The 25686-nt window shown below is 47.1% G+C and overlaps 1 long non-coding RNA gene across 1 annotated transcript; it reads left to right on the forward strand.

The window, feature by feature from the left end:
* The first annotated feature begins 22696 nt into the window (after positions 1-22696).
* LOC135373235 (uncharacterized) lies at positions 22697-23352 on the forward strand. The gene is made up of 3 exons (XR_010416370.1): positions 22697-22907; positions 23045-23139; positions 23263-23352. It is a non-coding gene; the product is annotated as an uncharacterized LOC135373235 (long non-coding RNA).
* The last annotated feature ends 2334 nt before the right edge of the window (positions 23353-25686 follow it).

Genomic DNA, 25686 nt, shown 5'->3' on the forward strand with positions numbered 1-25686 from the left:
TTATGAGAAATAATCATGCAGCGATTCAAAAATAGCACAGAAAAGGACACTCACAATATAGTGCCTCCATTTTCTGTGGAGTGAGTGCTGGTTTTGCATTTACTTGCCCATCCACAATGGCTTTGTTCGAGAGGGTATCGCAGAGAGACCTGTTTGCCAGAACCGATGCTGGTCAGATGGCCAGCGCCGCTTGCTTGATGAGAAGACGTTGTCTTGATGAGAAGACACCTTCTCCCAAACAGTCTTGGGAAGCCACACATCATTCCCAGCGTGGAACTGAAAACGTAGGCAAACAAATATATCAAGAAAGGGGTATCTTTGGCACTATAGCCTAAACATTTTTTGCACAAGCATTTCTTTGCAAGAAATGCCACATGTCCCCAAAAATAGAAGTTCATCAATACCTGTCACCAAAACTCCATTGAATTTTTACATTTCTTTCATTTCTTTGCATGATCATGAACCTGGGATTCTGTTTCTTTGGAAATGCGCTAGCAACTTAAGCCGAATAATGCTCGTCCTGCTTCAAAGTAATACTCAGGAAACACAATTTTAGCACCTAGTAGGCAGTTTCTTACTATGTATGTTCATCTGTGAAGTACAGGTTGAAGAAAGTCTTAGCATTGAGTCTCTTTCTACGCCAACAGGTGGCACAACTTCTTGTACGGTTTTAATGTCTGGTTTGACAAGAAAACATTGGGTTAACAAATACCCAGAATGCAAGTCATAGGAAAAATGCAGCCACAATAAAGTGCAGTGTAACTAGCCTTGTGACTGTGTTCGATTTTTTTCGTTATTCACATCACATCATATCACATCACTGTGTTCGAGGAGGGAGAAGAAAAGGGGAAGTGGGAGGGGCACTTCACGTTACTGTAGCGGCCTCCGCCGACGATGAAGAAACGCGTGCCCCCGCCCACGCTCTCCACCCTGCGAGTGCTGGCAGCACTTCATCAGCTCCACAGCTGTTCAGCACAGGTGGTGGCGTGGTGGGAGTTCTGGAATTGTCAGATGCGTTCCAGGGACAGCTCGCAGGAGTCAATTCACTGTACGCAGTCGTCTCTTCATGGCAAGCAAGTGCCCTAATCGCACTATCAGGGCAGTATCGCTTGCGGAGCTGTTCCTGGGAAGATCCCTGATCCAGGTACATGAGGTGACTGCATTTGCAGTGGGTTGATGTGAGTAATCTTGTGCTTGCCTCATCCTACAGTTGGCAATACAACTACGGTTGCCGTGGAAGGGAGGATTCCTATGAAGTCTGCTACCTGCCTGCTTTTAGTACGCCTGCTCTTCATCTTTGGGGCGTGAGCAGTACTATTCTTGAAGGCCGGTGAGGACAAGCTTACGCTTGTCTCATCCTACAGAAGGAGAAACCATTGTTAGTCTACGTTCCTTACTTGATGAGAGTACACACGCTATCTTATCATAGTAGTAGTTCTTGACAGTGTAGTGGTCTCAGCTGGCAACCGGGCCCGAGAATTCAGCCGCTGTAGTGCTTTGCTGCGGCAGCTTAAATTTGTTGATCTCAGGATTAGTTTTCTGGCCCGACTGCTAGCAGCACGGTACTACAGTCACTTACTTTTTTTTTTTTGCGCTAGTTTCATCCCCACAAGCTTTAATACAAGCTCTGAGAAAATGGCAAAAGGGCAAGGGTGCAGGCCAGCTGATACATGGTGAAAAAATTTCTTTCTCGGGTTCCAATTTTTGCACTCTGAGAAAATATCTTCCCGGAACAGCACCGCAAGCGATGCTGCGCCGACGACCGTTTTATGGGCCGCGCATTCAAAGACGCGGCCTACCCGGGCGCGGACAGCGGCATCAAGGGGCCCCTCTCCGGTATATGAGGGGCCGTCTCCCATTTGCCTTCTACCACCACTTACGCGGATTTGAAGGAGACCAGAGTAATACAAGCTGCCAGCACACGGCAGCGTTCCCCTTTCTGTGGGGCGTATCCGTTGCGTTGGTCTCTAGGTTTCAACTACACGGGAACCGTGATCTGGGTGCGTTGGTAATACAAACTGTGTCAGCAAAGTGCTTGGGGTGTCAATCGCGAGTTCTAGAGCACTACGCGTTGCCCATGAAAACTGCATTTCACAATTATCATGAGGTCGCTAGCGCAATTTTTTTTCCGAAGTGAACGATAATTCACTTCGCAAATAATTCCCTTTAGTGTAGAAATTCACACGCTTTCGCGGCTTTCACTCCAGTTTGAAAACGAAACTTGTCACGTAAGACAGCGACAGCGTCGTCGACATTAGTTTCTGTTTTGAACTCGCCGAGTTGGCCGATGTGGTTGAGGTTGCGTTCCGTCCAGGTTTTCAACATAAAAACGGCGCGGGAATGTGAGCAACTTTGAATATGTGTTTCTGAAGTTGTCCATTATGTGTCGTATAGTTTGCTTTGCAACCTGTGCACGTGTGGAAATTTGAGAAAATACAAGCGATGCATTCGGGGCAGATGTGACGACTGGTCGTTGGTGTGACGTCTTTGAATGTGCGCTTCGTCCGGCATCATGTGGACTGTTTACTGATTATTCATTGGATATGGACAAGAAGAGAGGACGGAAAATCTGACCGAAGAATCGATCGCGTATGTTCTTCTAAATTATATCTGCGCGTGTATTGGCATCGAGGCGGAAGACCAGTCACAAGGACTGGCTCCCATATAACCACATAACTCTCTCAACCCCATAACTATCTCAACAAGCTAGGAGTAAAACTAGAACTACACCCTTAAAAATGAACTTCACCGCATAGCACGTTCCTAGCCAACCATCGTCTCGATTGATATCGTTATCTGCCCTGATTTGTTGAAAACGGGGGCCGTACGCCTTTTCTGTGACAATTATGAACAGCATAAGTGTCACAAAAAGGCGTACGTCTCTCGTTTTCAACAAATCAGGGCAGATAACGATATCATTCGAGATGATGGTTGGCTAGGAGCGCGCTATGCGGTGAAGTTCATTTTTAAGAGTGTAGTGCAATGCCAACTCCTGCTTGTGAAATCACGTCACGTTAAGAATTGCTCTTCGTGCTTGTCGTCGCCATACAACAGACCAAGACTGCGGAGAGTTTCGTTCGGGATAACGGCACGGAGGAAAGTAATGCTTAGTAGTGAACAACGTACCTTCCATGCGTTTCTTCGAATAGCACAGACGAAGTTAGCCAGCGTCTTCCGAACTCCGTAGCACCAAGGACTGCTCTCTCCCTCAGTAAAACTCTGCGAACACCCGCTCAAACGAGGCATAGAACATGTGACGGCCCCCGAGCGCGACCGCCGTGTACTGCTATGCAGCGCGCTATCCACACTTGGTAGTTTATCTCTACGGTTAAGAGAATGAACTGCCGTCTATCCCGGATTGGAACGAGGGGTTGAAGGAGCGTTTGAATGGTGCTCCAGCGAATCTGTGGAACACCATACAGCTCCTCAACTCTGTGCCACAAAACGTCGGGAACGAGACACTCATGAAAAGCGTGCTGCGCAGTTTCATGGCTTGAACAGAAAGGACATCGAGGCGAGGTGAGACCATAACGATGCAAACGATCCCTGAGCGGCAGGACATCATGCCCAAGTCTCCACTGCAAACTTGCACGACGAGAGTCCAACCATCCTGCAGTAGCGTAGCGCCACGCGATCTGACGCGGTACAAATAGCTCCGGTGCACCCGCGGGTGCCGGAAGTAAGCCCAGCAGGGACACATAGAAGATCAGCGTCCACGTTAAGACAAGATCAGCGTTAACGTGGCTCTCGCGGAGGCGACGGACTGATGACACGTACTCTTTGTGGGCATTCTTTCGCGTATGTCGGCAACATGTCGATAGAGGGCGCCGTCCTTATCGGTCCGCTGTTCGGGAAGGGGGGCGTGGTGGTGCTTTAGGAGAAAGGGATTTAAGGAGCAGAAGGAAGAAGGTACGGGAGGCTCTCCTTGGTGGATGGACTCGTGTAAACTGCTGAGGCACGGAGGTAAATAAAACTTGGATGCATTGACTTGGTTTCTGAGTTGCTTTCACGGGCCGGACGGGCGAGCACGACCCCGAGAGTGGGGATGGTCCCCACATTTTGGCGCCCAACTGGTTTAGGAACGTACACGTGCGTTCGGTGCCTGGAGGATGCGGCCAGGGTAGGTTTTTCTTTGTTTTTGAATGTGTTTTGTTTTTTCGGGACGGTTTGAACAGCCTCGCGCTGTTGTCCCGGTGCCGGTTGGCTTTCCTGTCTCGGGGACAGTTTAGCCGGAAAACCGCGTTGTTTTTAAATGTATTATTACTCTGGCTTCACGATACCTGCGCTGCCGAAGCGGGTGGTTAACGCCCTGTGTTGCAGAACCTGCTCGTGTGCCCGGCCACGTGAGGGACGCCGTCAGTTACTCAAGTTTCGTCTCTTTTTCTACCTAATTACGTTTCTTTTTTTGCCGCTATTTGAAATTGGTAGGGAATACGGTATTTCGGAGCCTCGGAGGTTTCCTTTTTTATTGTGCATTCCCATGTTTTCGAGTCTTGCAGTCGCTTCACTGGAGATCCGGGCGCGGGCTGGCTCGCGGCGCGTCCCGACCATGGATACGAAACCCGCCCCCAAGGGGAGATTCCTCACCGACCAGTCACGTCGGTCGGACGTAGGCCTGTTGACGGTGACCCGATTTGCCGGGCAGTCACATTCTTGGGGTTATGGTATCTGCAGTGCCTTCCCCAAAATCAATTCGGTGCTCACTTAGTACCGGTACACAGACTAGAGGTCTGAACCAGACTTCGTAGCTAGCATGACTGCCTATCAGACTGTCATGAGAACCGTCAACGGAGTAATAATCACGTGTATCCTGTAGGCTGCACTGATATCAGACGTCTGGCACAAGCTATTCCCGCCACTGCCACCCCCCTAGTGCATATATCTCCGAGCGTATCACTTTGATAGCTCTGAAGCGATAGCGTGGGAATATACACGATATCTTCCTAGTGAATTTGGCGTCTACTCAACCGAGTACCGGCTTTTAGCTGGTGGGATGAGCAAAGCATGCTTCTAATGCGTTGTTCCCCCAAGCATTTGATCCCTTCGTATTTCTGCAGAGGTCGATCACCGCAATTAGCGACCTAGAGAGGCCCGCATCGCATCAACTACGCTTGGTTCCTTCCGGACCTGCTTTCAGCTACGACACTATGCACCCGCAGCGCACGTAGCAGTTACTATTTTCGGTCACCAAAACCTGGTGCTCGCGATGTGGTACCTATTACTGTGATTTCTGTTACGCGGACTTCCACGTTTACATTTGGGGAGGGCTTTTCCAGGCGCTCGCGGTACAGAGTTACCCTCTTACTGCCGTTCCCTTTTCCTTTTTTTTTTTCAGGTTTACTATGCACCGTCAACCTCAATACGAAAACGTACCCAGGACATCTCGATGGGCATCTCGGTTCCCTCGGTCGACGCAGTACGCCCGTTCGCGGTCGCCCGGACCCACCCAGAGGTCTTCGTCGACGTGGACCGTAGTGCATCAAGGGTACCCAGTTTCTTGGGCGTCACATAGCCGGTGGTCGGCGCAGCCACGCCTCCTTAGGACTGCTGGTCTGGCCTCTGCCACACCACCACTCAGGGGACTCGTGTAAACTGCTGAGGCACGGAGGTAAATAAAACATTGATGCATTGACTTGGTTTCTGAGTTGCTTTCACGGGCCGGACGGGCGAGCACGACCCCGAGAGTGGGGATGGTCCCCACAACGTGGAAGTCCGCTTAACGGAAATCACAGTAATAGGTACCACATCGCGAGCACCAGGTCCCCACATCTTTTAAGTGGGGAACTCTAAACTCTGAGCGCGGCCTATACTGCTGAAAGGAACAAAAGAAACGAATCTCCGGGCCAAGAAGGTAGTCCGCCACATGTGGTGCATTGATTGCTAACCCTAACCATTGCACCTTGCCCTAACCATTGCACCATAACATTGCACCCTTTTTTTGTACTTTTATATTGTGGTGTGCATGCTTCTGCATGCATGCTATGCTGCAGTCAAGGCCCTGCGCACTGGGAAGTGTCCCGGCTTTCATGGACTTCCGCATCAATTCTATAGCTGTTTCCCGCCGACATTGCCTGTCCATTGACTATTATTCGTTGGTTGACCGACTGATTGATTAGTTGACTGACTGATTGATTGGTTGACCGATTGATTGGCTGACTGAGTGATTGATTGGTTGCTTGATTTACTAGTTGATTGGTTGGTTGACTGACTGATTGGTTGGTTGGTTGACTGACTGACTGATTTATTAGCTGTTTTGTTCATTGATTGATTGATTGATTGATTGATTGAATGGATGGTTGACTGACTGACTTATTGATTGATTGGTTGACTGATTCCTTGAAACGGTTGTTTGACTGAATGATTGATCGGTTGGTTGGCTGACTGATTGATTGGTTGGTTGACTGATTGGTTAGTTGGTTGACTGATCCGTTGTTTTACTGACCGATTGTTTTACTGACTGAATGTTTGATTGACTAACTGAACGGTTGGTTGGTCAGCTGATTCATTCGTTGGTTGGTTGACTGACTGACTGAGTGACTGATTGGTTGATTGACTGACTGATTGGTTGGTTAGATGCCCGACAGACTTTTTGGTTGAGTGACTGATTGATCGGTTGGTTGACTGACTGACTGAATGTTTGGTTGGCTGATTGATTGATTGGTTCACTGATTGATTAGTTGGTTGGCTGACTGATTGACTGACTGATTGATTCACTGATTGGTTGACTGACTCATTAACTGGTTGGTTGACTGACTGATTGAATTGTTGGTTGACAGACTGATTGACGTCATGTATGCCTGATGTGCTTCGAATTTCTCCCCTCTCCTGTACCTCGCGTAAACCTGCCCTGAGCTCCTGCACTGTTTTACCAGGATTCAGTAAGCTCAGGGCAGGCACAGGCACACGTGCATAGGTGGACCAGGTTAGGCGGTATTCAGATTATTCCATCGATATGGTAGTGCTTGTGTTCGAGGATAGCCATCCAGTAGGCGGGTACGCAGAGGCACTATGATCCACGGTAAGCTCAGCGAGAAAATGCTCAGAAGGCTCTTTATCTGACCACTTGCTGAAGACTACGTAGTCGTATGCAGCGAACAAAATAAGAGCAATAGCAGCGCAACTGCAGAATACAACGTCCATAAGGTTAGCCCCGTTTATGGCAATAATGATACAAACAGTGGCTAGCGTCAAGTAGACGATCCGAAGGACACAGTGTATGAAAGAATCCATCACTGAATCAACTAGATACACTGATACACACTGATATACACAGAGGTATGCAGCAAAATAGCAACATGCCAATGTTCAGTCTCGCGTTTTGTGTGATGCTTGTCATCGTCTATGGTGATTCAGCAATTGGCTATTTCGACCAATGGAGACGCCGTTATCTCTTCACCAAGGTAGCCGTTGGTTGAATCGATGGTTTGTAATCCACATTACAATAAATCTATGCGGCAGATCCTTGGTATTTAATTTATTCGTACCATGAATCAAAATGTCGTCGCCTCTACGAATGTGCGCCGGCACCAGATAATAAGATGGAGAAAGGAAGAGAAGCTGCCTCTCCATCCATTTTTCGTAGGGAGCGGAAGTGCCACCTTTCGCATTGTCTTCGACATGACCGCTCGTGTAACCACAATAACGAGGCGCCACTCTTTACCTGACGCAGAAACGCGAGATGCGGTTGTTATATGTTATCATTGTGTTAAGCACACGCGTGCAGTGTATGTTCCGAATCTTAGTCTTCTATTACATGGTCAGCCACGGACTCCAGGACGCGTACTCAGAACAAGAAACCTTAAGTCAAAGAGTTATACGGATGAGTGATCGAGCTGCTTTCCGTTGAATGAGAGGCGCAGTCTGGACAGGGATACGTTACGATGAAGGTGGTTGCGCGGGATGGTGAGAATCACAAAAGCGTGAGAGTAGTGCAAGCAAGAAAGCGATTGAAAACCAAAGCTTTAAATATGGTCACGAGGCGTAGAGGATGAGAGAGCGGTTTCGACGAGTCTTTGTACTGCCTGTGCGATCAACGAGAGGAACATCGTAGATGCTGCAGTCTCGTGTAGCCCTGCTAGCGGTCTAGTGGGACTGCATCTCGGGCTTGCCTAGCAGTCCCTACCTAACAGTTCATATACATATTCAAGTAAGAAGGCCCTTAAGTAAGTATTTTCTTAAGTAATACTTACTTAAATAGAATGCCGCACACTGGCCCTTGTAACCCCCTTGAATTTTTGTTTCAAAATTGAGTGGGAGCCGTGGAAGCCCTTTATTGACGTTTTAGAACAAGCTGATGTATTCTGTTATGCTTGCTAGTCATGAGTTGTGCGCTAAATCGTTGATTGCAGTTAGACCTCATGAATCAGACTCAGATCTGCCACTGTCCTTCAGCGACAAATCCAGCTGTTGTATGCTGGATGAGCCTCGGATATTGGGATCTTTTACTGTGTGAATCAACAGAGTCTTTAACCGATTCTAAATACGCTTGTAGTACAGTGTTAGTGCATGAAACGAAGCCAATGCACAGTGGCCGTGTTATCATGCTTTTGCAATGGGGTGGACGTTGGTGGTGGAGTGCTCGTTGGCATCACACACCTGACCTACCTCAAGAGTCGCTGTGCAGGCAGCCAACGAAGTTTGCAAGGGCCCTTCTACGTGTACTCTTCACCGAAGAAGAATTGATGAGCAAATCCCTCTTTGGCATTGCATCAAATGCGTACAAGGATAAGCCTGCAAAGGAGGCATTGGACTCAACTAGGGTCAACGCACTAAGTTGTCAGTATGCTTTGATATGTCATAGAAACTGGTTAACTCATCACATTTAATTATATATTAATTGACACACACTATATACAACATAGCTACAGCTGTACGCATATATACAGGGTGTCCCAACGAAAAAGGGTCAGGGGCTAAAGAAAAAACAGAGTGCTCTACACAAATGGAACCAACTGCACGTGCTTGGCAGTTGTGTGGTCTATCCAAAAATAGTTTTCATCGCCCCTAGTCAATTAATTAGCGATAAATAATTTCCTAACTTTTTAATTATCGGTTTTAGCTCTCAGATGTCAACGAGGAAGTTGTGGTACATGTCGAAAAAGACACACCTGTTGTGGTTTGAGGTCGCTATGGCTTGTGGTTTCGTTTTTTCCCGGGTTTCTGATGCTGGGCGGACCGCAGATCGCTGCCTACAATCCGGCACCTGCGCGCGACGATTCCAGCGCCCTCCGGCGTACATTCACCTTGAGATTAGCGCTTGGGGACCATCCTTGGGCCACGTCATACAAGAGGAAGATATTTAACCTGTTTCACGGCACACCTATCAGAGTGCACTGCAATCGTCGCGCGCGGGCGCCGAATTATGGGGAGCGCTCTGTGGTGCGCGCGGCTTCTGAAACCAATTTTTAAACCCGGGAAAAAACGAAACCACAAGCCATAGCAAGCTCGAACCACTTCAGTTGCGTCTTTTTCGACATGTACTACAACTTCCTGATTGACATCCGAGAGCTAAAACCGATAATTAAAAAGTTAGAAAATTAATTACCGCTAATTAATTGACAAGGGGCGATGAAAAAATATTTTTGGATCGACTACACAACTGCCAAGCACGTGCACTTGGTTCCATTTGCGTAGAGCACTCAGTTTTTTCTTTAGCCCCTGGCCCTTTTTCGGTGGGACACCCCGTATATATAATATATATAATATATTATATACCTATATCCAACACAGACAGCGCAGATTAGTGACAAATGCACGGAGTAGTGGCAGCAGACAGTGTCAGGTTAGCGGGCACGTATAAAAAAAGGGATATTGAACAACAACACTCTCAGATCTGAAAAGGTAATGGTTTTTGTCTATAAAGCACAAACATTTGTCTTTGATTATGCTGTGCAACTGTTTCAGGAACCATTTGCTGCAACATGCTTTGAAAGTTTCGTCCGCAGAAGCACTTCCCAAACAACACAGTGACATCCTCTGGACTTCCCAAGGAGATCACTGCGGGACGTGCGGGAGATCCATGTGATATCCCACTATCGCCGCCAGACGTTTCAGGGACGTCGCGTTGTCCACCGATTGACGTCCCATGGATATCCTATTGGACGTGGCATGGATGAGTCTGGGAAGAAAAGGGGGCTACACAGCTGTGCATTCTTATGATCTATAAATGTGCTGACACCGGACTGTTTATTGTTGCTGCAACATGTAGCGCATTCCGTGAAGAGGCTTCTTGTAGGTATTAAGTCCACTGAAAGAACTGCGTAAAAATGAGTCCTCCTACCAAATTGTATGGCTTTTGCAAAACTCAGACCCAGCGACGCGCCTTGTAAAGAAAAAGTTAATAAAACACGACAATAAAATAGTGTGTTGTATGCGTTCGCGTGGGGGGAGAATAAAGGACACCAGGCGTTTTTAAGCAACAAACAACTTTTCTAGCAGCTTTATTGATTTTAGGTCATTAGCGGCGAGATTATCGGAAAACAGGGATACAATGCTCTTCAGTGATTTCCCTTTCGCCAACAATGTCGCCACAATACAAGAGTACACACCACACATTGGAGAATAGAGGCTTTGGATACAGACATCATTATATTCGTCTACAGTGAGGCGTTTCAATGCGTTCGATGGGTGCCAATCCGAAGGAATCAAAGTAGATGAGGTCATCCTTCATTTTCGCGTACAAAATCCAGTGCTCCCCAGCTTGCCGTCGCCGATCGGTGTTCACCACGATCATACCCGGTCTATCCAGTGCGGGCAGACGGTCGTCTCGAGCGTATACACCGCGAAAGAGCGCCGAAGTGTAATCGTTGTACTTCAGGAGTCTCTCGATATCTTGCTCGAACATCGCTAATCCAGTGTGACGTTCCTGTTCTTATCGATGGACATAATTCGCACACTCTCGGACAGTATCAATACGGTCGTGGGTTCGGCCAAGGCACGTCGGAACTTGAGTTGCAGACGAACGTTTCCACGCCTGATCGGTGACAGGTGGACGGAGGATTGATCCGGATCCAGGTCGTAGTACAGTAGGAACTTGTTTCCAACGTAGTGGTCGTATTCGTAGGAGACGTGCTTCTCACACAGCTGCTCCAGGAGGTTGAAGTAGCTTCGGTGGTTCAGGTTATTGCTGAAGTCGAACGTGTCTATTCGCTGCGTCCCGTTCACGGTGAGCGTCGCCGACTCAATGTCGCAGTTCACGAATCGGTACGGGTCCCGATTGAATGCTCCCTGGTAGGCTAGGGAGGGCACGAATGCGACCACCACCTTAGACGGTATCTTCTCTGGAAATAAATCTTCCAGGCATGCATCCAGGTTGCCAACTGGTAGCGAACGAATACGCGATTCACTTCCGGCCAGTGTGTAGAGAACCTTGCGCTTCTGCAATTCCGTTTCGTGTCCGAGGAATAGGCTGGGAGACACGGTGATTTTCTTTATGTACAAAGTGGCACTCATGATTTCCACTTTATGCGTGTGCTGCTCCTGATCGGTCTTCATAATGCGGAACGCGTCGGAGCCTTGATAAAAAACAAGCCTAATTTCCACTCCCGATATGAGTAGCTTAGGCTGCAGGAAAATGTCCGAGTTGATCTTGGAAACCAGGTCGATGGTCTTGCCGCCGCGTGTGAGGTTGTATCGTTCGGTCGGTCCATGAGCGCGAATGTTGTTTTCCGATTGACGCGATTCTTCTTCCGTGTACAGACCTGCTTTATGCACGGTATTTTGCTCCGTGGTGCTGGCGTGAAGCAAAATATCCAGGTAGCTTCTATAGCTATACAAATCATTATTCGTAATCATGGTCTGATTCAAGAAGACGCTACGTTCTTGAAAAGCGAGCTGGCGAACGCGTTGACGGGGTAGACCTCGTCGTAGGTCGTCCGATCGCCAGCCTGTGTTTCCGGTAGCGAACCATCGTCACGTACGATGCGGACTTTCGTCACTATGTACGCGGAGTTCAAATCGAGATAGTGGTGCCCCAAATTCGAAAGCTGGAACTCTATGACGGAGGATATGTCAGCGACCGGGTAGAATACATCATATTCCCCCCTTCAGTATATGCCACTGCGTTCCCGGCACGGAAAATAACTGTGTTTCCGACTTATCCAACAGAGGAGTGTCGGGATGTACGACGTTAATCGTGTCCATCTCGCAACTAAATTGTGGCCGCGCAACCAGCGTGATTTATGCCGTCGAAGACGTCCGGTTTTCTCCTCTTTCTTCGCCCGCCAGCCCCCCCGAGGCCGCGGAGAATTTCACGGCCCGTATCTTTCGCCGATCTCTTAAGCGCACTTCGGAAAGAGTCTCCCTCCGACAGATTTTTGGCCACGCGCTTAGCGGCCGCAACAGCCGTCTTTTTTAAGTAGGGCGATACGCGTTTAAAGAGTGGAATAGCGAAACGCCCGAGCTGAGAAAAGAAATTGCCTCCCCTCTGGTACAGGTGCGACCTGTATACCGTTGGAACGCCAAATCCGTAGATTGGTACCGCTTTAGTGTACATGCTTAAAGTGCAGCGTCAGCGTCGATCTACCGCGATTTTGTAGCGGTAGCTTGCGACCCGTGTCGTCGCGTATGGAGACGGTGATTGAGGAAATTTCGCGCTGCACTAACTTAAAATACTGAACGGGTAGAAAGCTGAAACTCAGTTGTTCTTTCGTTCTATCGTATACGAATGGAATTAATTTCAGTATCGGATGCCGCCCGTTTCCCACTACGGAGGGCGTGACGAGATCCGTGTATATCATAATACAGTTAATGGGAAGATCTATGGTCACTTCGTCGACGCCCGTATCGTTTTCCGTAAATACGGTTTTCGCGCCGAAACCCAGTAGGTACGCAAAGTAATCGGATAATGTAAGCGACACGTTTTCCCGCAAGCTCAACGAACATCCTCGCCCACGCATCGTACGTGAGGGAAGCCTCCGGCTGCAGACGCTCATGGATGGCGCTCACGAGAGCTTCGGGTGTTTCGTAGTAATTCGGTGGAAGTGAAATGCGCCGACTTTCCGTCTCTCGAGTGTTTATGTGGATGCGGTACGTCTTCACTATGGGATTACACGTGATGCGCTTTCGGGATCCTTCAACATGGATGTGCTTCACCTGAATGAGGTCCAGGAACTCGGTCGACAAGTTGAAATTCACCGGGAGAGAAAGCGAGTAATTGTTGTCTTTGTATTCCACCCGTGATTCTGTATCGTTCGTCGCTCTGAAGAATACGTTGAATGTGTCGGTAATGAGCGATCGGGGTTCTAAAATTAGATCGTTATTGATCACTATCACCCGGCGAACTCGCATCATAACGGCTCTTTCCTCCGCGAGCGGTAACACGTTTGGGACGGCGCGTACTTTACCGCCCTCTGGGTGATCTCCATCGATGTCGACGATTCCAAAGGCGAGATGCAGCGGTCTGTCGATTAGTTTCGCCGAGCGCACGCGCGACGGTAGCTTAAACACGTAGTGATCTTCCTCGTAAGTCCACTCTATCCCATATTCGGGGAATATTTTATTCAATAGCGTGTCCGTGTCTTCGAACGTGAGCTGTTTTGTTTGCCACTTCTCCGTTGATAGCGTTATCAGGTTATCAGGCGCTTGGTTCACGTTCAGGAAGCTGTTGGGAATGGAAAATCCCTCTAGACCGACGACGTACTAATCATCCAGGTGTAGCGACCTAACTAACGCGATCGTGAGGTCATTCAGCGTTTTGGACGGGTACAGGACCATGCTAGCGTTCGAGAGCAGATACACGTAAAATTCATTTTCTGACATCGCTGGCGGGCACCCAAGAATCGTGATCTTTGGCGTATCCGAACCAACGAACCAAGTAGTGCAATACCCCGTTAATTTTCTTCTTTCTAATCACCGCGGATATGAGTCCCTTATCGTACGAGGAAAGATGGTGGACGGGCTGCAGCTCCTGCTCGTAGAATGATCCCAGTATTTCTTTTCCCGTCGAATCTTTCACGTACACTACGGGCAGATCGGTCTTTCTCGTTCGCGACACCTCGAACACTTCGGCCGTCCACCTTTGATCGTAGCCTTTGGCGAACACGCCGCGATCTAACGCGAGCCTCACCTGGTCCCCTGATTTATACTTGCTCTCGCGCGGGGTCGTCTTACGATTCAATCTGTTGAACAGAGCTACTTCATTTCCGGCGTTCACGTTTTTCGGCTTTTCGCCCGTGACGGAGTGTACCGAGTCGTTATAGTCGGCCACTATCTTCGGCAGCGCGTTGATATAATTAAACTTCCCCGTACTAGTGAAATGCCTGGCTATTCTTTCCCTAAATGTTCTCTGCACGCGTTCACAGGAGGCCGCTTTCATTCCGCTCTGCGTGCTATAGTGATTTAGTAGCGACTGAAAGTACTGACGAACGGGGGAACCCCAAAATTCGCTCCCGCGATCCGTGAGCAAATTCTTCGGAATTCCGTGACGGAAAACTCGTTGGAAGGCTTTCTTTACATCTTGCGGGCGCTTTGTGCGAATGGGGACCACGTACAGGTACCTCGATAGCGTATCTATGACCGTTAGGATGTACCTGAAGCCCTTGTTAAATTTCCGATATTTACGCGTATCCAGAAGGTCTGCCTGATATAAATCCCACACGTGAGTTGCGATGATGGAGCGCCGCTTAAATGTTTTCTTCACTGGCTTGTGAAGGGTGTAAGCATCTTCTTTTTTCACCTGTTCCACCGCTTCTACGCGCGTGAGCTTGTGATAACGTCGGTACCGATCCACTCCACCTAACCCTTTCTCCTTGATCTTTCTATAGGGCCCCATATTTGCTCCAGCGAGCAATGCGGTGTATTTTCAGAGCACTTATAATTTTCGATACTTTTTTGTACCAGCGGGGTTTCTTGATGAGCGCGCTACGACGTGCTAAGTAGCTCACGAGAGCCACAATGTTTGAGCGATTGATTCGCTTCCCTCTATATACTAGCACATTATCCGCCTGCCAGGTGAAAACTTTCTTCAATTCTTTTAGCACAGATTTCGCGCGTGCTTTATCAACGCCGGAGGGTAGAAGATTAAAATCGAATGGATTGGGTTCCGGTTCGGGCTCCGAATGGAGAGGTTCCAGAGGAGGAGGAGGAGGAGGAGGATGATAGTGAGCTCGCTTCAGCAAGTAATAGAGGGGTTCCAGTATTTTGCCCACTTTTACATCGTCCGAATCGTTAGATTTCAGAACTTCACCTATTTCTATTCTATGAGCCATGACCGATGGCTTTGGATATCGCTCGCCCGGCGACTCCCGCCACGAGACTTGATAGCCCTGAGAGGAGCAGTGGAAGTATGGGAATGAGACCACCTCGTTGTCTTCTAATATATTTCTTCAACTGCCGGGGGCACTTATGAAGTGACTTGTAGGCGAGGAAGCGGAGGATTTTTTTGTGTTTCTTCAGGTTTTTATGAAGTTCCGTCGAAAGTGGGATATTTCCGCGTAGAATATTCAGACAGATTTCCGAAAGGATTCGAATGTCGTCGCAGCTGAGCTCTTTGAGTAACTCTGCGCATTGCGTCGGTTTGCTGCCGGCCAATACTTTGAGGAGCGTGAGATGTCTTCTAAGATCGGCCGTCATTTCGCGGGCGTAAACAGGAACTGCCGGTCGTGCGGTAAAATACCCGTTCGCAGGCTACGAGAGGGAGGTGTTTGCGCGTGCAGATCCACAACTAAATAACCGTGCGCCTTCTCCGTCGCCTGGTTATATGCGTCGAGAAAATAGGAGAGCCCCTGTTTCCCGAATACCTGACGTCCGAAGGTTTCGATCTGTTGTACGGACCGAGCGTTCCGGAACAATACGATATAACTGGCGTTCAGCAATATCGTTCGAAAAGCGGCGTTGTGATAGAACAAGGCTTGTGTGATCAGGATCACTGACGCGTTCTTATGGTGGCTACCCACGTACAAACAACGACTCTACCTCCGATAGAACCCCCTTTTCCGTGATTTGATCGTCAATAACTATGCGAGTGGGATATCGCTCATTCCAATCTGCGGGTATCCGGTCCATAAACTCCACACCGTCGAAATCCTTTTCCCAGCCGGCTGCATACTTTCGTACGTAGAGTATCTTCTGCGGTGGAATGCTAAATAATTCGGGGTGTCTCATTATATTCTGCGTGAGCACCGTCTTCCCACACATGGACGCGCCGGAGATGAGAATTCGAGCAGGGTGCTGGAACTGCATGCGCATCGTGGAATAACTTGAGCAGACTGTGTAGCGAGGTGTGATGCATCTTTATTTTCATCCATAGCTCCTAGAGCGATTGATGATCGTCTCCAGGACTCTTATTTCTTCCTGACATAGTTCCTGAAGCTCGCGCAGTGATTGCTCCCTGTAAGCCGACAGGTACTCGTCCAAGATTTCGCGTATGATTTCCCGCAACTTGTTTGCGGTGATACGGGAGCGCAATATGTGGCAGCACATCTCGACGAAGTTCTCTCGCTCGTGTGACGCCTCGAAGCGGAACCGCGTGGAGTTGATGCACCTGAGTCGCGGCATCTGGTGGCACGAGGTAAGTTTGGATGTATGAGATAGAGACATTGGATTAGAACCATCTGAAGCCGCCGACGAGCGATCCGCGCACCATCTGGTGGCGGGCCAATCGGCACGGGTAAGTTTGAACATCTGAGATAGGGCCGCAACGGGGTCGCCGCCGTCTGGTGGGCGCCGGTGAAGGCAGTGGCGGCAGCGGCGGCCAATCAGAGGGGGCTGGGAGAGTGCTCATTAGCGCGGACCGGCTTAGAATGGACCAATCAGCATGAAGAGATGGGTAAGTTTGGACATCTCAGATAAAGCCGCAGCGGGGTCGCTGCCGCCGCGCCTGGACCAATCAGCGGTCGCGCCGGGGCGTGCACCAATCAGCGTGAAGCCGGGGGGCGGGGCAGAGTCAAGTAATTAACATAAACGGGCGGGGCGGAGCTATGGTGAACCAATCAACGCGCGCGCGATCACTAGCGGTGGCCAATCAACGGGGGCGCGCGGAGCCAAGTAATTAGCATGAAGGGGTGGAGCTACAGTAAACCAATCAATGCTCAGTCAAGCTTTAGCATGAGCCAATCAGCTTGTGAAGTGGGGGCGGAGCCAATTAATTAGCATGAAGGAGCTACGGTCAACCAATTAAAGATCAGTAGGCTTAGCATGGGCCAATCAACGTGTGAAGTGGGCGGAGCTAATGGCGGCCAATCAGATGGCTTTAGATTTGGCTTGTGTTGGCTTAGAACTGGATTGTGTTGGCTTAGAATCGGCCATCTTGGATTAGAAAAAGGATGCCGTTATAGCGCTCGGTTCTTATGCCGCTCGGTTCTTATGCCGCTCCAATATTATGCAGTCTATCTCTATACTACTATTAGCACGGTGAAGAGATCTGAACGGTGAGTTTTTTGCACTTTCAGGAAGTTCTGCTGTTTCAATCTATTCATTGCTTACCCACCTCCTGAGAGCGATACCATAGGGTAGAGGTTTAGGTATGATGCTGATTGATGATGAGGGGTCTTGAGGTGCACACAGTCATTTTAGATCATATTATGCTGGACACTGGTAGGAAAGTTAAGATAGAAAAATCATGGAACAAGACTAGATTGACAATATGCAATCTTAAATGTGTATAACTTGCTCAACAAGGAGTTCAGGTTCTCATGAGGTATATCTGTTGATCCTATTGCAAGACAGTGCACTCTCATGTTACATAGCTAACTTACAAGATGCTATTTGTTGTTCATTTGTTCCATCTTTGTTGTCACAACCAGGTTGCTTCCGTGGAGCAACCTGTGTAGCAGGCCATCAGCCTACATGAAACTAAGCTGGAGATGTGAAACAATGCCCATTAACTGCTTGCAAATGCAGCCCAACCCAACGCAGACAACAGTGCACCACTGGTATGAACAATGGCGAAACGGTGCATATGGCGATGACAGAGAGGCCACTCAGAAGCTGAGGGAAAAGGTTTTTTTGTACAGACAAGATGGTAACCCCTTCCATGCTTATTTTAGTTGATGTTGAGTTATTTTAGTGGTTAACCTATTTTTAAACCTAGTATGTAATAGTGGTACACATCATGGTTAGTGGTGTTGAATAGGAAGCACAAAATGCGTTAAAAATATTTTGAGGTACACAGACTTGGAAGACTATCAGAAAAAAAAATGAATCTGGGAAATGTTGCTTTTTATCGCGTATTCATCCGTTAATTACACACTGAGGTAGTTCTGATAAAAATATGAGATAAATTGCATTTGGACGTATGCCCCTTGTACAAAGGTTCATCATCTGCAGCAGAAAAAAACAAAACAAAAACAAACAGTATTGAACTTGACCATCCCGACACTCATGCGACATTGCCTTGCATGGCTCCTTCACCCAAAGTCTGCTGCCAAACACACATAGGAGCAGCTCAAACAGATTTACATTGCCTGCAAAAACATTTCGTACAGATTAACTTTCCAAGCTTGAGGTACTCACAAGAATGGCCTTCTGCGGCAGCACAGTACACAAGGAGCACTGGAGACCAGGATGTACTTGAGCGATGTACTTGTACGATGGGTCTTCACCTATTATATTTACTTACTTCAACTGGAGGCGACACCAGCCTGCTGAGCTGGCTCCTCATATCATAATTTTTATTTTTACCAAGGGTTTAACAGAACGCACAGGCAAAAAGCTACGACACTGTAGCTTGGCGGGGTCTGACCCTTTCAATTGCCTCACTTGGACAGTTCGAGGCTTCTGTTATTTTCTTCTTTTGTGGTAGCTGAAAGAGTTAAGTTGCTGTACTTTCCCTGTTTATTTCACACCCATTATTGCCTTGCGCCGTAGAGTCTGTCTTAGTAAGCATCGTGTCCGTCATGGCTCACACAGATTATGGTTATTCAATGGCTCGCCGGTGTCCAATGTCACCTAAGTACATCTGTAGGACCAGTGCTCCTGTTGAACTGCGCAGCTGAAGTAGGCTGTTCTCGTGAGAACCTGAAGTTTGAAGGTTAATTTCTACAAGTTGTTTCTGAAGAACGCAAATCGGGTTGTGCCACTCCAGTGTGTTTAGAGGAAGCAGCGACGATGCGTTGTGGGCTGAAGCAGCCTTGCAGGACAACGCTGGATGTGTGTGACGGTGGTCAAGTTCTAAAATTATTTCACTGCAAAAGCAGTCTTTTGATGAAACTTTGTGGAAAAAATAATCAAGATGTGTACTCTGAAATGCAATTGTCTCATATTTTTATCAGAACCACCTCAGTGTGCAATTGACGGCTGAGTATGTGACAAAAAGCAATATATCTTAACTTCCGATTTTTTTTCCACATACTTTTCCAAATATGCGCACCTCAAAATATTTCTAACATGTTCTGTGCTTCCTAGGCAAGAGCGCTGAACAGTTTAAGTGGCCCTGAAAAAATTGCGGAGTTCCATAAAAATTCAAAGAATTTTTGAATTTTATTTTTCTCAGGACATAAACTATCAATCAGCCACCAATCACAAAGTGTCGATCAAGTGTCGATTCAGTGCATACGGCACGAACGTGTTACGCTTTGTCATCACTCCGAAGAGATCTGGTTAGAATTTGCAAAAAAAAAAAGCTATTTAGATTTTTTTTTCAACAGGTAGGTCACATGTCCCTTCGCAAATCTTCAGGAGGCCCCCACAGAGCAATTTTCTTTTTCCAAGCGGGAGAGCATTGGCTGCATGGGAACAATCAACCACAATTTATTTGAAAGAAGTCAGGGACGGTCTAGCGTAACATATCTGGGACATGGAATGACCCAGAACATAAAGATAGAATGCAAGAGAGTCAGTGTAGTCTTGGAGGTGGTAATATTACCCTGAGTTGAGGATGTGCGGAGACGGAGAACAAGTGACTTAGACGGGACTGGACTCCCGTCTGCATCTGTTGTCCTCCGCCTCTGTACATTGACTTAAAGGTAATATTGTCTCCTTTAAGACTCCACCAGCCATTGATGATCATACTAGTAAATGTGTAACGCCACTGTCTCCTTAGCTTCTGCATGAAGAGCCTGTTTATTTTTTTGTTGCTTTAAAGAGACGTTACTTATTTGTAGGCACCTAAAAAGCAGCTCTTCATAGCATCTGGCCAAAAGTGAGCCAGGTCCGCATACGAGGTCCGAACTTCCGGCATACGAGGCCCATCCGCACCCCTAGTCACCGACGTGTTAATGGCTTACCACACTATCTACGCCGCAGGCCACAGGCTAGTTCTCCAGTGGGTTCCAGCCCATTGTGGTGTCGTGGGGAACGAGCAGCCCGACAGCGCCGCAGAAGCAGCACTCTCGTCTCGGAACCGGACCCGTATTGTTCTGCTCAGAGGAGACCGCCGTTCAATTCTGCGACGTCTAGTGACACCCCTGGCTTCCCGCCAACGGACAACCGACATTCTTCCCCCCTCTATGTTGAACAGAGTTGATCCCATGCTCGCTTTCCGCATGCCACGAAACACATCTCGTCAGGATGCTGCATTAATCCACCGCATACGCCTCGATGTGGCCTTTACAGCTCAGTGGCGTTACCGCTTGAGACAAATTGATTCTCCCACCTGTTGCCACTGTGGTGCTCTTGAGGATCTGGAGCACATTCTTCTTCATTGCCCTCACTACGAACCTTCCCGAATGACACTCTCCGAGTCTCTTCGTCAGCTGGACTCTCGCCCTTTCTCCCTACCGAAATTGCTTGGTCCCTGGCCCAATCCAGCCCAGCAACGCTCTGCGCTCAAAGCTCTTCTGACATTTCTGGACACCATCGGACTTCGATCGTTATTGTAAAGGGGCTCGTTATTTTATTCCCCCCATTCCACCAAGCACTGGGGTAGAGTATCGCCTGTTGCGATGAAACTCCCCACTCTCCAAGGCCGAAAATAAAGTTGTTGTTGTTGTTTGAGCCAGGTATTTGCCACCTTCATGTGGCTCAGGCAGAGTGGCACTGGCTAACATCTGCGAAGAATGTCCGCCCAGAAAAGTGGAGGCGGCTGATGTCAGTATTTCAAAAGGTTTGTTGATAATGTGTGACTACAACGATGTTTGTGTGTAGCAGTGAGCTCAGGCTCCTTGCTATGTGTCACCCATTATACTAGCCAAGCTGGTCAAGGTTGTACAAAAATGTCTGGGAGCACACAAAAATCACATTTATGACAGGGCTAACAGCTCCCCAGGGCCATTAAAAATTGGACAAATTGTATCCCAATTTGAATGCCGATGTTTGCTATGCTATTCTCTATTTTGTTTGGGTTACTGATGTAAAGATATCACCTTCTATTTGGTAGTAGTCGTCTGTTATCAATTTTGTGTTTCGTTTTAACCTCAAATTCAGAATCTGCACTACTCTGATGTGAAGACCTCTGTCAGCAAAGGTCTACCATCAAGGCTAATGCCTGCTCAATTCAAGAGGATCCACTTTGATCTGTCAATTAGAAAAACCATAAACTTTTAGGAAGCTGCAGAAATGCTGTACAGTCATGGCTTGCGGGACTCATTTTATGTCTTGATTATTCGTTCAGTTCGATTTCGAGATATTCATATTCAATTTGTATTTGTATCTATTCAATTATTTTCTAATTGTGTCAAGGTTGCGCAGGTCAGTCTGACACCCACAACAGTGTTTCTAGTTGCAGTGGTGCATGCCTGTATCCTACTCACAGCTGCGGCTGCTATTGCTAATGATGACTAAAGAAACTGGCATCGTACAAAAGTGGTTTCAAAAAAACTGTTGTGATACACTTGTCTGAAACTGCGAAATTGTGGTAAAGTCTCCGTGTTCCGCCATTGCAATTGAAGAGGAGTCGATATGGCAGCATACACGGCAAGAGTGGTTTGTCGTGCATTTTTGCGTATGCACTTTCCAACAACAAATTCTTAGAAACAAATCCAAATTGCTACTCCTATTTGAGTGGATCAACATAGCAGCAAGAGCAAAAGAAAAAAGTAAACAAAGTAGAGCAATGCTTTTCCAGAAAAGGAAAAAAAAAAGTCTCGTGCAATTCTCTTGAACAGTTGCTTTGCCATATATTATTTTTTATGTTACCGTCAAATGCCATTTACAATGTGATGATCCATTTCAGATCATGTATGCTGACACTGCAGATGGCTTAAGAGCTCCAAGCATTGCCCCATGACTCCTACAGAGCATGTGTGCAAGCATTCTTGCAAAATGAACAGCCGTGGGTGATGCTCTTTCGAAAAAGCATCTTAAAGGTCAGATATGCCGATTTTGAAGTGCCGCAGAACTGAGCGATACTCGCGCTGTGTGTTCATTACCGAACACTGAATATGTGTGCGAAATATCTTGCTCCAACTGTTCGTAGTTTTTTAGAAAACAGTTTTTTTAGTTCCCACGCCCGGCCGTCAGACCGTCGGCAAACCCTGCGCACGGGCGCACCGACGTCACTGCTCTCGGTTTATCTGTCTTTGGCTTGGCATGGACTCTTGGCTTGGCTGCTTGGCTTCTTTCGTTTCCTCCTCTGTGCATCGTACATAAGCGAACAGCTGTTATGTTGTTGCTAAGCCGGAAACAAAGCATGTGAATGTTTTTTTTTTGGCACAGCGTCGTTTGGAAAGTGCACTTCCTTGTTCTGACCTTGCCTTTTATGGGCGGGAGCGATATGATTCGTAAATATGCCACGGCGAAGTTGTCGAAGATGCGAGAGTGCTACGCTGTTAGAACAATTCATCGAAGCATTCAAGTGTTACCTATTATAAGCTGCCAAAAGACCAAGCAGTGCGAAGCTCTTGGCTGACAGTGGTGCCTGCTAATTTCCACTGCAAGGATTTCGTCCACGAATGTTATCATAGGTTACGCGCGACTCCAGAGGCAATTTGGAATCTCGGCACGAAATCGTCTGATGAAAATCTGAGGTGCCCGACGCATAACATTTTGAACGTGCCACGGAGGATCAAGGCAAAAAACGAGAGCAAAAAATGGTAAGTCGAGGTTCAGATATAAAAAATAGCAAGCTTAATGAATCGATTGTGCAGCTGTCCTACTGCGCTTACTCTGATATACCCACGATTAACAACACAATAGTACTATTGATAATCTAACTTCTGAATTATCACAGGTGCACGCTGAAGGCGGAAATGAAGCATGATCTGGCTTGCATCTGGTCATGAAGAAATTGCTGACACGTTAGTTGCAGTCCACCTCCACCAACAGGTATGACAATGTGATGTTATAATTTGAGTATTCATCTATGTTCAACTTTTCATGTGCACTCACATGCAGACATTTTGACACCACTTTTAAATCTGCCCTCAAAGTTACAACCTGTGCTTCCAGGGTGGAAAACAAAGGTCGCCATTCCGATTAGCTGCTATCTCCCAGTTCAAGCACTTTTGTGTCTGGACACTGGTTCCTGTGGATGGGGTGTTAAAGCTTTACTGTCTGATATAGAAGGTACGTTACATTAGTTCAGTTAATTTGTCTTTGCACATTTTTGTTACTGTTAGCTGGATTACTGTTGGACATACAATCCTTTGACACACCGAAGCTGATGTCGCCTCTGATAACATTTTAGAATTTTCAGTGTCATCAACGTCCATTGAGGAAGGTGCCTTTACTATCTGTGCATCTTCAACTGAAGAATAGCCCAGAATTCATGTTAACATTGTCTACTCTTATTAATTCACTGTCTGTTTTCTGAGAGCTAAGAAAAATGGAAACTATTTATTTGTCACAACTTCACACTGGATACTGGTGTGGCTTGACATGTAAGCTAAAATACCTGGATTCTACAATAATTGTGTTCAACTTGGTGCATTACCGTGGGCAATGCCACATTCACTACATTTTTAGTGGTTCCGGTGCACAAATACTGTGTGCATACTGCATACGTACATACTGTTCGATAGGCAACAATACCTGAGCAGTGCTGTGTAGTCTTTTTACCCAAAGTCCATACTCTTACTGCAAAGTCACAGTACGTAGAACAGCAATGTGCAGGTATGCTGCGATAGAGATTCAAAACAGAAAGAAGACTGTTGAGAGCATCTAAATTTTAATGAGACGAGACTTTCGTGCACAAGGCTGCTGTTGTTAATGTCTAATATGAAGTTACAAAATCCCAGAATATACAAAACATGTTGTAATGTAGAGAGCGAGGGGTGGTACAGGCATAAATATAATTATATAATCATATATAATAAAATAAAAAGGGGTACAACTGCCCCCTCAACTCAACTCGACAACTCAATAACTCTACTTATTCTCTACCTTACAACATGTCATATATTCTGGAATTTTGTAACTTGATGTTAGACATCAAGAAGTACAGCCTTCTGTGCAAAAGTATTCTTTCTGTTGTGCACAATCATTATGCAGTAAATGCGACTATCCATTTCTTGTCATTAAATGCTTTTCCTTTCTTTCTTTTCTTTTTTTCTGCAGTGATGAGCATCCATAAGGACACATGCCAGAAAGGGAGTCTCTTTGGAATGACAAACCCTCATCACCTCATGAGGATACAATGGTTGACGAATGGTTCTCAAGCACATCGAAACTTCCAACAAATAATTCATGAAAAAGCCAGTCAGTGCTAGCACCAGGAATTGAACGTGGGCCATCCTGCTACCAGTCAGAGATGTTCAGTGGTGTAGCCGCGGGGGGGCTAGGGGGGGGCTCGAGCCCCCCTACCTGCCACGGACCGACCCACACAAATCGTGCAAATCCGAGAACATAATATATGGGAGGGGGGGGGGGGACCAGTGTGACTATCGCAAAAGTTCTTGCAGTTCATGGCATCTATCTAAGAAGCATTCTTGAATGGTTTTCAAAGTATGAGCTTTTCAAAATACTTCCAATCTCGTGACACCACTTCATTGGTCATGACAGCCTATACATGTAATCGTACTGTGAACGTCTAAATGAACTATTTTCGTTCCCTTTTTTAATCCTCAGTTTGCAGTGTGCACAAGTATGTGTATGTTGTCGACACAGGATCAGCGGGGGGGGGGGGGAGTTTTCGTATCGAGCCCCCCCTACCTTTGAGGTCTGGCTACGCCAATGGAGATGTTACATTTCAGGCGCTCATTGGCTTTTGGTGAATTACTTGTTGACTTTGTCCCAAGGTGGAGCTCGCTACAGCTCATTTGCTATCTGTTAATGTTGTGGCGTGTGTTGTGTTTTTCTCTTTGTGTGTTAGACTCAGAACGGTTAATTTGGATCAGGTCAGGTACGTTTCATTTAGACATGGCAAACATAAAGTGGTGTTTCTCAACACAACTTAGCAGTGGTCTTCTTGCATTACTGCTACGGCCATTAAGCGTGAATAGAAACCTAGCCAGAGCAGCTGATACATAGAGAGAACATAGCCCGTGTGTGTTTGTCTTTTCCACCGCAGCCCTTGGGTTTCCTCCCTGATGGCTACACATGTCAGGGATAGGTTTCAGAACCGGTAGTTCCCGCCAAGTGTGAATTGCTTTTCAGGGGATCATCATGCTGGCAGATGAAACATATGGTTTAAATTATTTGCAGGACAGGAATTGCGCAGCTTCACACAAATACTACTACTACGACGTAAGAGTGGTTTAAAATTTATATTTTTTGTGTTCCTGACGTTATCGCACAAGATGTAGTATCCACTACGATCCTTTATGTGGGGGGTATGTACAGTGCAATCAACAGATGCTATTTACAAATCTGTTTGTATCTGAGAACCATAGTGAAACACAGGCCCTCGAGAAACATGGCAACACATTGCAGGGA

Source organism: Ornithodoros turicata, unplaced genomic scaffold (assembly GCF_037126465.1).
Source record: "Ornithodoros turicata isolate Travis unplaced genomic scaffold, ASM3712646v1 Chromosome22, whole genome shotgun sequence".
Classification (NCBI taxonomy): Eukaryota; Metazoa; Arthropoda; class Arachnida; order Ixodida; family Argasidae; genus Ornithodoros; species Ornithodoros turicata.